The sequence below is a fragment of the Lissotriton helveticus genome, chromosome 8 (assembly GCF_964261635.1).
Source record: "Lissotriton helveticus chromosome 8, aLisHel1.1, whole genome shotgun sequence".
Classification (NCBI taxonomy): Eukaryota; Metazoa; Chordata; class Amphibia; order Caudata; family Salamandridae; genus Lissotriton; species Lissotriton helveticus.
In genome coordinates this window covers 1,505,398,944-1,505,411,008 of record NC_136069.1, presented here as the reverse complement: position 1 = coordinate 1,505,411,008, position 12,065 = coordinate 1,505,398,944, and positions in this window count along the sequence as shown.

The following is a 12,065-nucleotide window of genomic DNA, read 5'->3' as shown; positions in this document are numbered from 1 at the left end:
ACTATCAAACGCATTTCAACTGCACAGCAGTCTTGCTCACTGAGTTCTCTGCTTCTTATTTTGCATAATTTATTTGACACTTTAAGCCTTAAAGGGCATTGTTTTGACTTATACTGGGTGCTCCCTTGTGTCTGGACAAAGTTATAACTCCCAGAAGAGCTCTAAGGAGAGCACAACACACCAGGGATTGCTTTTATGCATTCCAGGTTGGCTTGGATGGTATTTTACCAGTCCAAAGCTGTAATACTGTCCTGGAGGGGTAAAAGACTTTTCTCATTTTACCACTCGGCATGGATTGCACTTTGCTAATCCTATGCTTTAAGATGTTGCTGTCTAAATGGTAAAAGCCTTTGTCCCTTTCTTTCTCGGCACGGAAGGCATTGTGCTAATCCTTAGATTAGAAACTTTGCTAGAAAAACAAGCGTTTGAGGTGAGCAGATAAAGAGTGTTAATGTTAATGAGATTTCTAAAGCGCGCGAGTACCCAGGGGTGTCTTGACGCTAAACTGGAACACAAACCCTGAAGAGAATTGGAAAGGGGTGGGGATTCATTTATAAATAACCAAGTTTTCAATTCTTTTCTGAAGCAGAGGAGAGAGTTAGCCTCTCTCATATGTGCAGGGAGTGTATTCCATAACTTGGCCGAGCAGTAGGCAATACTACGGCCTCCCCCAACTCGCAGTTCAGATTCATGGTACCAACATTATTCTGGCATTAGTAGATCTTAACTGTCTGCCTGGGTGGTACCTTGAGAAGAGGTTTTTCAAAGGTATCTGTCCTATCCTATTCACTGCTTCCTTAAGGGATAGAAAGAGGCTAAGACTGTAGCGTTAATTTGTTGGGAGTAGGTGAGTTTGCTGTCTATAAGCACTTCGAGACTTTTGGCCTTCTCAACTGGATTTAGGGCTGTCCAATTTCGGCCGGCCACCATAGTCCATCCCCTTTCGGTTGACGATTACCAAAGATCACCACTTCTGTTTTGTCCGAGTTCAGCTTTAGACAATGTCTTCCCATGCAGTAGCTGATTTCCCTCATGCATTTTTAGGTCTCGTGACCTACAATGCGCGCAAACGCATTGAGGGAGCGAGAATTCAAGTGCTCAAAATCCTTGTGAAACCACGGGCTTTTTGCTGCGGTTTTCATGAAGTTCACGTGGCCACAGGCACGCGCTTTTGGGCCATAAACTTGCTTTTCTCCTCCCCCTCCCCAGCCAGCATCCCCCAGGCCGTAGCAGCACTCCTCCCACTGCACTCGGCCCCTGCTGCTTCACACCGTGTCGCATTTCTCCTCCCCCCTCCCCTTCTCTGCCTTCCCTCCGTCTTTGGATTGTTGCCACCGAGCTGCTCCGCTGCCACACAGATGCTTAGTGTTCGGCTGATCTAATTAAGCTGTGCAGGTTGGGATTGTAGTTTGCATCAGCAGCGTCCGGTGCGAACTCTTAGATAAGAAAGTGCCACTTTCTGCATCATGTATGTTAGCTCTGGCTCCTTGAGAAACCAGTGGCCATTTGTCACTGCCAGATTAAAAATAGACCCAACTCTCAGCCTTGCACGATTTATATTTAAAAAAGCACGCATAACTCTGCGGGTTAATTACATTGCCGCAGCATTGTATGAAACTGCACAGGGCGGGCTTGTTACTCAATCATCTCCCAGGATTCGTTTTGCCAACAGCCACTTCATGCACGCCCCACTCCCCCTACTCCTCCCTCAAAGCAAGACATTTCCCAAAGCCACTTCACGCGCTCCGCAGGTCATAAACCGGCCCATCTGCTCGTGAAACAGCCCCCCTCCCAGTGCTGCCTGTCCTTCTTCAAAGGCAGCTTGTAACCCGAGCTGCCTTCTGCCATTGCATTCTGAACTCTTTTTAAACACTCAATCATGCCACCACCCCGTCTTGTGCGCTGGTCGCCCTTCATGTTTTATGCACTTTTGTTTTAATTCCCCCCCCCTTACTTTTGTACCACCACTTCAAAGTTGTCAGAATGCTGACTCGAATCCAGTTCCCCTGCATGAAAGTCGCCCGCTCCAGCCATTACGCCAGAGCCTCTTCATTGCCCAGTTCTGCCTGATCAACCCCCCACCCCCTCCCAAATCACAGGCATAACGGGATCAGCATTTTCGTGAAGGTCACTTTATCCACTGTATAAGGAGGAAGCTCTTCAGATGGGCGGAGTTGTGAATAGTTCACCTCATTGCCCGCGGACCACTGATCAGCTGTCTACTCCTCATGACCAGGGAACCGTGCTTAATGTTTCAGCTTAGCGCCCGTTTTTATGTAAACACAGGTAATACAAACAATGGCAGCTGTAGCATTATTTTCACAGCAGGCACCCGCTCCCATAACTCGTTTTTTAAAATTTACATTAAATCATGGCTGCAGGAGTCTTCTTGTGCGCCGCTGAACCAAGTCGTTTTTTTAATACACAATCATGGTAGCACCGTCTTGTGCGCTGGTCGCCTTTCATGTTTTATGCACTTTGTTTTAATTTCCCCCCCTTACTTTTGTACCACCACTTCAAAGTTGTCAGAATGCTGACTCGAATCCAGTTCCCCTGCATCAAAGTCGCCCGCTCCAGCCATTACGCCAGAGCCTCTTCATTGCCCAGTTCTGCCTGATCAACCCCCCACCCCCTCCCAAATCACAGGCATAACGGGATCATCATTTTCGTGAAGGTCACTTTACCCACTGTATAAGGAGGAAGCTCTTCAGATGGGCGGAGTTGTGAATAGTCCACAATACCTTGGATGTTGCCCCAGTGCTTAATTTGTAAAATATTAAGCGCCAGGACTCTGACCAATTTTGATGTATACATTATTCCTAAACAACTGTTCTACTCATCTCTAAATTAGATGAGCAGTGCCACCAAATGGTAGACTGTTCTAAGTATGGTGTTGACCATTAGATGCCAGTGCCGAGAGCACCGATGTTCCCACTGATTAAACAAAAGAGCTCATGTTACAGAGGTCAACACTGGCACCACGTGAGGCTCTGCTTTGTTTCCAGTTTTTTACTGCACAAACCCGATCAAAGTCATTTCGCTGGAAACACACACTACGTTAAATTGCTCATATTAACAATGGCCAGTTCATAAAATTCAACTACAGTTTATATATTGCTGACTTTTCAGCAATTCACAATATTTTCAGCCTTTTCATTGTAAGTGGTTTCTGCCAGGCGTTCCCAGAAATACTCACATTTGTGTCACTCTGTACTTGTATACACTTCTGCTAAAATTTGATGTAACATGCATTTGTAAATGTTTCTGTACTAAAACGTATTTTTTCCCTTTAGAGAAATGGCCACTCCTACGCCTCTGCCACTTGTTAGGATGTTCCCTCCCCACTCGCCGCCTCAAAATAGATTCATTACTGCCTTTCACATTGCTATAGCTAAACCTTTTTCTATATGAGTATCATCCTGCAAAAACATTCAGGACTAGCAAACGGGTGCCTGGTGACCAACTTTTAAAGTTTTTTAAAATCCACCCTCCAACTCCAACTCCACCCTCCAACTCCAACTCCACCCTCCAACTCCAAATCCACCCTACAACTCCAAATCCACCCTACAACTCCACCCTCCAACACCAACTCCACCCTCCAACTCCACCCTCCAACACCAACTCCACCCTACAACTCCAACTCCACCCTCCAACACCAACTCAACCCTCCAACTCCACCCTCCAACTCCACCCTCCAACACCAACTCCACCCTCCAACTCCAACTCCACCCTCCAAATCCACCCTCCAACTCCAAATCCACCCTCCAACTCCAAATCCACCCTCCAACTCCACCCTCCAACTACACCCTCCAAATCCACCCTTGCCAATAGGTCTCGCAGTAGGAAAGTTGGAGCTATTACAATTGCAAATAACAATGCCTTTTATTTTTGTTTTCATTTTAAAAACATAAAGGGCTTTGTTATTTGCAATTGTAATAGCTCCAACTTTCCTATTGCGAGACCTATTGGCAACGCCAGTGCTTGTTTAAACTGCATTGCCGGAGATAATGTGTTTTTGTATGCCGCGACCACAATCTGGGTGTCGTCGGCATAAGATGTCAATTTGAAACTGAACTGTTGTATAAAGAGTGCTAATTATGATGCGTAAACATTAAACAATGATGGACTTAGAGAAGAGCCATGCGGGACCCCGCATGGCAATACGTATGAAGTTGCCTGAAACTGATCGAAGGACACTGTCTGTTTTCTGTCCTTCAAGAACGATGATAACAAGGAAAGAGCATGGTCCTTAACCCCTATGTGTTCAAGACGTTGAAGCAGTGTATCATGGTGCACGGTATCAAAGGCCGCTGACAAATCGAGGAGAATCAGCACAGCAGCTCCACCCTTGTTCAAGTTCAAGTTCGAGCATTTGTATAGCGCACTACTCACCCAGAGGGTCTCAAGGCGCTTGGGGAGGGGATCATTATTTGTCGAATAGCCATGTTTTAAGTTCTTTTCTGAAGGAGATGTGGTTTTGAGTAAGGCGGAGGTGAGTGGGGAGTGAGTTCCAGGTCTTGGCAGCAAGGAATGAGAATGATCTGCCACCCATGGTGGATCTTCGGATGCGCGGGACTGCGGCGAGGGCTTGATTGGACGATCTTAGTTGGCGGGTGGGTTTGTAGAATGACAGTCGAGTGTTGAGGCATTCGGGTCCTAGATTGTAGAGGGCTTTGTGTGCGTGGGTGAGAAGGCGGAAAGTAATTCTTTTGTTGACGGGAAGCCAGTGGAGGTCTTTTAAGTGTCCGGAGATGTGATCTTGGCGAGAGTCGTCTAATATGAGTCTTGCTGATGCGTTTTGGATGCGTTGGAGTTTTTTCTGTAATTTTGCTGTGATTCCGGCGTAGAGGGTGTTTCCATAATCCAGTTGACTCGTGACCAGTGCGTGGGTGACAGTCTTTCTTGTCTCGAGGGGGATCCAGCGGAAGATCTTTTTGAGAATGCGAAGTACGTTGAAGCAGGAGGATGAGACTGCGTTGACTTGTCTGGACATCGAGAGAGAGGAGTCTAGGATGAAGCCGAGGTTACGTGCATGGTCTGTGGGAGTGGGTGCTGAGCCCAGTGCGGAGGGCCACCAAGAGTCGTCCCAGGCAGAGGGGGAAGATCCTAGGATGAGCACCTCAGTTTTGTCTGAGTTGAGTTTTAGGCGGCTATGTTTCATCCATTCGGCTACTTCTTTCATGCCTTCGTGAAGATTGGTTTTGGCTGTGTTGGGGTCTTTGGTGAGGGACAGGATTAACTGGGTGTCGTCGGCGTAAGATATGATGTTGAGGTTGTGTTGACGCGCGATGGAGGCGAGAGGACTCATGTAAACGTTGAAGAGGGTGGGACTGAGTGAAGATCCTTGTGGTACGCCACAGATGACTTCAGTGGCCTCTGAGTTGAATGGGGGAAGTCGAACTCTTTGAGTTCTCCCAGTGAGGAATGAGATGATCCAGTCCAGGGCTTTTCCTTGTATGCCGATGTTGCTGAGGCGTTGTATAAGGGTGCTGTGGCAGACTGTGTCGAAAGCGGCAGAGAGGTCGAGTAGAATGAGGGCCACAGTTTCTCCGTTGTCAAGTAGTGTTCGGATGTCGTCAGTCGCTGCGATGAGGGCGGTTTCGGTGCTGTGTTTGGCTCGAAACCCAGATTGAGATGGATCGAGGGAGTTGTTGGATTCAAGGAATGCGGCGAGTTGGCTATTGACGGCTTTCTCAATGACTTTGGCCGGGAATGGGAGGAGGGATATGGGTCGGTAGTTTTCGAGTTCCGAGGGGTCTGCTGTGGGTTTCTCCAGGAGGGCGCTGAGTTCGGCGTGTTTCCAGCTATCTGGAAAGGTGGCAGAGTTGAACGAGCAGTTAATGACGTCACGGAGATGGGGTGCGATGATGGAGTCAGCTTTGTTGAAGATGTAGTGGGGGCAGGGGTCGGTTGGCGAGCCAGAATGGACTGAGTTCATAAGGCGGGTGGTATCTTCAGTGGTGAGTGGGTTCCAATTGCTAAGGATGTTAGTTGGCGTATTAGGATCTGAGGGGGGTGGGGAGGGCTGATCGCTGGGGGTGTTCTCGAAGCTGTTGTGGATGTCGGCTATTTTGTTGTGGAAGAAGGAGGATAGCGCATCGCAGAGGTCTTGGGAGGGAGTGATGTCGTTAGATGCTGCGGTGGGATTGGTGAATTCTTTGACGATGTTGAAGAGTTCCTTGCTGTTGTGAGAGTTGTTATCGAGACGATCCTTGAATGCTGATTTTTTGGCGGCTCAAATCAGTTGGTGGTGTTTGCAGGTGGCTGCCTTGAGGGTGGCCATGTTGCCGGTGGTAGGGTTTTTTCTCCATGTTTTCTCCAGGGTGCGGCATAGCTTCTTGGATTTTTTAAGGTCATCGTTGAACCAGGGAGCCTTTTTGTTGGCTGATTTGATCTGGTGCTTTTTCAGGGGTGCTAATTCGTCCGCGCTGAGGGTGATCCATTGCTTGAGATTGGTGGCCGCTTGGTTTGGGTCCAGTGAGAGGGTGGGAGGGTTTTGGTTGAGTGATGTGAGGAGTTGGTCGGAGGTGATTTTGTTCCAGTTTCTTCGAGGGGTAGGTTGTGGGCGGTTGTGGTTCAGGGTGGTTTTGTAGCTGAAGTGAACACAGCTGTGGTCCGTCCAATGGAGAGCTGTGGTGCGATCGAAGGTGATATGCTTGCTGGAAGTGAAGATAGGGTCGAGTGTGTGTCCGGCAGCATGGTGGGGGTGTCAACAAGTTGTTTGAGTCCGAGGTTGGTCAGGTTGTCTAGAAGGGTGGTGGTGTTGATGTCGTGTTTGTTTTCAAGGTGGTAGTTGAGGTCTCCTAAAAGAATGTAGTTCTCGGAGGCGAGGGCATGTGGGCTGACGAAGTCCGCGATGTCATCGCAGAATTGAGTGCGGGTGCCTGGGGGCCTGTAGATGAGGTTGCCTCTAAATGTGGTCCTGGGGTCGGTGTGGATCTGGAAGTGGAGATGTTCGGCTGTTGCAAGATTATCGTCGGAGCTGGTCGTGATTTTGATGGTGTTCCTGTGGATGATGGCGATGCCTCCTCCTGTTTTTTTATTGGTGCGGTCTTTCCGGATAATCTTGTAAGCGTCCGGTATGGCTATGGCGATGTCGGGTGCTGAAGATGTGTTCATCCATGTTTCTGTCAGGAAGGCGATGTCAGGTGATGCAGTGTCGAGTAGGTCCCAGAGTTCAGTGGCGTGTTTGTGGACCGAGCGGGTGTTAAGCAGGATGCACTTCAGGCGGTTGTAGTCGGAGTTGTGTGTGGAGGGAGTGGGTTTGGTGAGGGTCCTGAAGCAGTAGTACTTGCAGGAGAGGCAGGCGAATGGGCCGTGGGTGCGTCCTGGGGTGGCTTGGCAGCATTGTGGTGTGCGTCCGGGGTTGAGGGCATGGAGAGTTGCGGCATCATATGTGGTTTTAGTGGGTTGGGAATGGCGGGGACCAGGGGGGCAGGCGCTGGGCGCGGTCCAGGCGCGGACGGGCGCAGACGGGCTTACCTTTGGCGCACCTTCGGCGCGCATGGGGCGCGTCCGCTGCGCATGAGCGCTGCGCGCAAAAGCATCTGTCATAAGTGGATAGTGGAGGGGGAGGGGCGAGGGAGGGGCCGCAGGGAGGTGTGATCGGGGTGGAGGGGCGGGCTGGCAGTCACAACAAACAAAATGTCCGCAAAACACAGCGCAAACACGACGATATCGGCACAAGTAGAGAATTAATTTAGAAAAGTGGGCATAGGCACATGTAAACTTAGAAGCAGGCAGACCCAACAATAGTGAATAGCGCGGCAGGCAAACTAGTCTTAACTCGCGCTACAGGGAAGAATATCACTCGCGCGATGTGGGCTAAGAGTTCAGCTAAATAGCGCTACAGAAATGCAGAGCTCAAACACTGCTGGTGGCAATTGCAATTAAAGCGCTACGATACCCAGTGTTCAGGGAGCCTGGGGGAGCGACCGATGCTGGACGAGTCAGGCTGGTCACAGCGGAGGCTCAGGCGGGTCAGCTCTTTACTGTCCGTGGGAGGGAGGGGCCGCAGGGAGGTGTGATCGGGGTGGAGGGGCAGGCTGGCAGTCACAACAACAAACAAAATGTCTGCAAAACACAGCGCAAACACGACGATATCGGCACAAGTAGGGAATTAATTTAGAAAAGTGGGAATAGGCACATGTAAACTTAGAAGCAGGCAGACCCAACAATAGTGAATAGCGCGGCAGGCAAATTAGTCTTAACTCGCGCTACAGGGAAGAATATCACTCGCGCGATGTGGGCTAAGAGTTCAGCTAAATAGCGCTACAGAAATGCAGAGCTCAAACACTGCTGGTGTCCATCACTGCTCTGATCTCCTCAGTGGCCTTGATAAGAGCGGCCTCTGGGCTATACCCTGGACGGAAACCAAACTGAGAGGGGTCACGTAATTCATTTTCTTGTATGAACTGTGTGAGTTGGGTGTTCATTATTTTCTCAACCATTTTTGCTGTAAGTGTCTGGGTCTCAGAGTAGGTTTGTGTGTCTGAATGAGTTTGTGAACGGGTGTGAGAGTGTCTGAATAGATCTGTGAGTGGGTGTGTGTAAGGAGCCAAGCGCCTTTTCCGCAGGAGTGCCAGGAACCGAGGTCCGACCCAACCCGTCCCCCCTACACCTATTGTGTCTATCTAACACTAGAACACAATGGTGGTATGGAGGGAAAGGAGGGAACAAAACAAGGAAAGAAGGGGAAGAAACACTGGACTTCTTGGACGGATCTCCCTCTCTGGTGGAAGCTGACACTAAAAGGAATGGTTTGGTTAGTACAACAACAATCAACAAGCATGTAAAAAACCTTTCTATACGTATTGTCTTAGTACCTGGTTCTGACTAGATGTGACCAATATTCATATGAGAACAGTATTACCGAACCATCAATGCGTCTAGGTACCATAAAATGCCTGCTGGATGTAACGCTTCTTTTAACCAGGTGTGCAAATCACAAATGAGTAAGTATAGGTATGTGCACCAGGCTTACCCCTAAGAGCTATAGGCTGAACTGTGTGGTAGGAGTGCAGCGCAATATGAACACAGCAATATAGGGTATCTGCAAATAACAATAGGCAAACTAATTAACACCCTCAGAATACACGAAGACAAATGATAATTGATAACAGTGCGCTACAAGCGCTTTACCCGGTCTTTTCTCCCTTGCACTGTGACAACTGCCAGGGCCAGGAATGTCCAGCAACACAAAGGATAATAACTCAAAAGATAAGGGGAATAGTCAAGTCAAGCGGACCGCAACTCCCACAATCCCACAGGAACCCCCTAATAACCACTCCCTACAAGTACGGCCGTTCGGCGGAACCTTGATCCGGCCGAAAGACGAAACCGCAGGAGAGTGGAACAGGAGCCCCCAGAGGAATCGAAGAGAAGACAGCCGGCCCCGACAAAGGACTACAAAACAAACAGGGAGTCTCAGAACTTCCCGCAAAAGGGTAAAAGGTGGAAGGCAGAGAGAATTAGCCTTTAAGGGAATGAGGCTCTAAATAGATGTACAAGACCTGCAGAGTAGCAGATAGAGTCGAAGTCTCTCAGGAAAAGCGTAGGCAGAAGGCTACAAGTAGGCTCAGGAACAATGCCTACATCAGGAAGCAAACAGAGGTGAGAGCAAAGCGAGGCGGAAGTGACGCGTCGGACTAAACTAGACGAGAACACTAGAGCGCGAAGCGCAGTGCAGCGGGGAAGTCAGGCTTAAATGTCCTGCCCGATCCCTCGCACATGCGCTGTCGCTCCAAATCGTCTCGGAATGGAACCGCATTGTCTGTGTGCTCTCTGGCGGACTGGCAGGCGTGACAGTGTGTGAGTGGTTCTATGTTAGGGGTGTGAGTGTCTGAGGGGGTCTATGAATGAGTGGGTGTGTGACTGTCTAAGTGAGTCATTTTTGCTCTTACTGGTATTGCAGGCTATATACAGGAACTGCTCTCCACCTAAATTTGGAGAACTACCCAGAGTTCTCTGCGTCTCATTTTGTGTTTATATATATATATATATATATATATATATATATATATATATATATATATATATATATATATATATATATATATATCCTACTGGTAGTCACCAGTAGGTAGTTATAGTTAGTACCTAGTTTCCCTATGTAGAGTGTGTTTTGCTTTGCCACTAACTTTAGCACCATTTGGCGAACTCTCACAAAATTTTCAAAACTAGTTTGACACTCAATTTAGCTGCTGTGTTAAAAGTTTAAGGGTGCTTCATCAAGCGGGGGCTGAGAAAAAGGGGGGGATGCAAAAACACATTTTCCCCATGCAATTTCCCATAGGAATTTTAGACACGACTACTGCCCTAACCGCTGGACGGATTTACACCAAATTTGGCATAAAGCTAGATCTTAGTTCAGAAAGAGGGCTTTTGTGATTTAGTGTAAATCTGTTCAGTAGTTTTGGAGTTAGTAAAGAAAAAAGAAATATAGATATCTAAGCATACAGATCCTTCTCTGCCCTCCTTGAATCCACACTCCAACAGCAAAGCTATGATTGACTGGCCGCAACCTCAGTAATAAGTTGCGGCCGCCATTTTAGATAACGAGGAACTGTCGCTGGTTGTGAGACTTTACATTTAAAAAAAATAGATGGGGTTAGGGTAGAGGTACCCTGACCCCATGATTGAAAAGAAATCGCACTAAAAGTATTTTTTTCAACTTTAGGAACCAATGGATTCCCTGCGAGGCATAACGCATCTCCAGAATAAATTTGTGCTGGATTCCATATTCTTGTACATGTAGAAGTGGTCGGAGTCTGATATTTTTGGAGTAACAAATATCTCAAAAAATCACAAATTTTTTAGGGGGTAATTTTAGCTTATATCTAAACCAAAAATGTCACTCAAAATAGAAAAGGTTCATACATTCGGTGCATATTTTTATTTTTGCACATCTTAATTGTAAAATGATTGAATTCAAAACATTGGAGTAGAAAATATTGCAATTGATTCATTGACAATATAAATCAACTTAAAGAAAGCACATTTATATACAAGAGATACATTCAAGTATGTCAACGCGCTCACGGTGCACAGAAAGGAAAGTATTTAGAGGGGATGGGTGTGTGGGGGTAGAAGTGGGGACCGGGTAAAGGTGGTGTGACTAGGTTATAATCACAGTGAGAATGAAGCCTTTACAGTCTATATACAGATCAATGGGTTCCAAGATACTCTCAAGCATAGGTTCCGTAACCATCCATTATTTAGTCCTATGCTTGGAAAGATAAAGAGTATAGGTTGTCGACGTTTCGACCCCTGAAGGTAAGGGTTGTTCAAAACCTCAGGCTGGGGTCTTCATCAGGACGCGTGGTAAAGCAGGAGCGCCTATAAGTAATGCGATAGTAATGAATGTATCTGTCACTGCGATAAACCATTTGGTGCACTCGAACTAAAGTGGAAAATTACATACTTTGTGTGGGGCCCGGATTGGGCCTCGAACTTGGGACCTTCCAAGGTTCCTATGTAGTATATTAAGCCTGTGAATTGGGTAAAAGGATCATAATTACATTGGGCTGACCAACATGTGGACAGTTTACCAGTGTAAGGCACCAACAAATTAAAACCAAGGGAGCACTTACTGGGAACTTAGCAATGTCCGATTGAGTATCGTGAAATTCTTTGGCCAGCTTGATCGGCCGGTCCGTGGAGAAATCCGTTAATTTCTAAAAGTGAAATGTTAGACACGGATCAGTCTTTATTTATTTATTTATTTTATTTGTTTACATTTGTAATGCGCACAGCTACCCAACAAAGGGTTTCCCGGCGCGGCAGATCCCAATAGCAATGCGGTTACAGAAAACTAGATGTTAAAGAGCCATGTTTTTAGGGCTTTTCTGAATTTGATGTAATTTGACTCAGACCGCAGTGTATGTGGCATTGAGTTCCAGAGAGAAGGTCCTAGGAATGAGAAGGACTTGCCACCCATGCGTGACAGCCTGGTCCTTGGAATTTCAAAATGATTTGCTGTGGAAGACCGAAGAGATCTGGAAGGACGATAGGGGCGCACCAGGTTTTGCAGATATTTAGGAGCGGTGTTGGTGGAAATCCTGTGC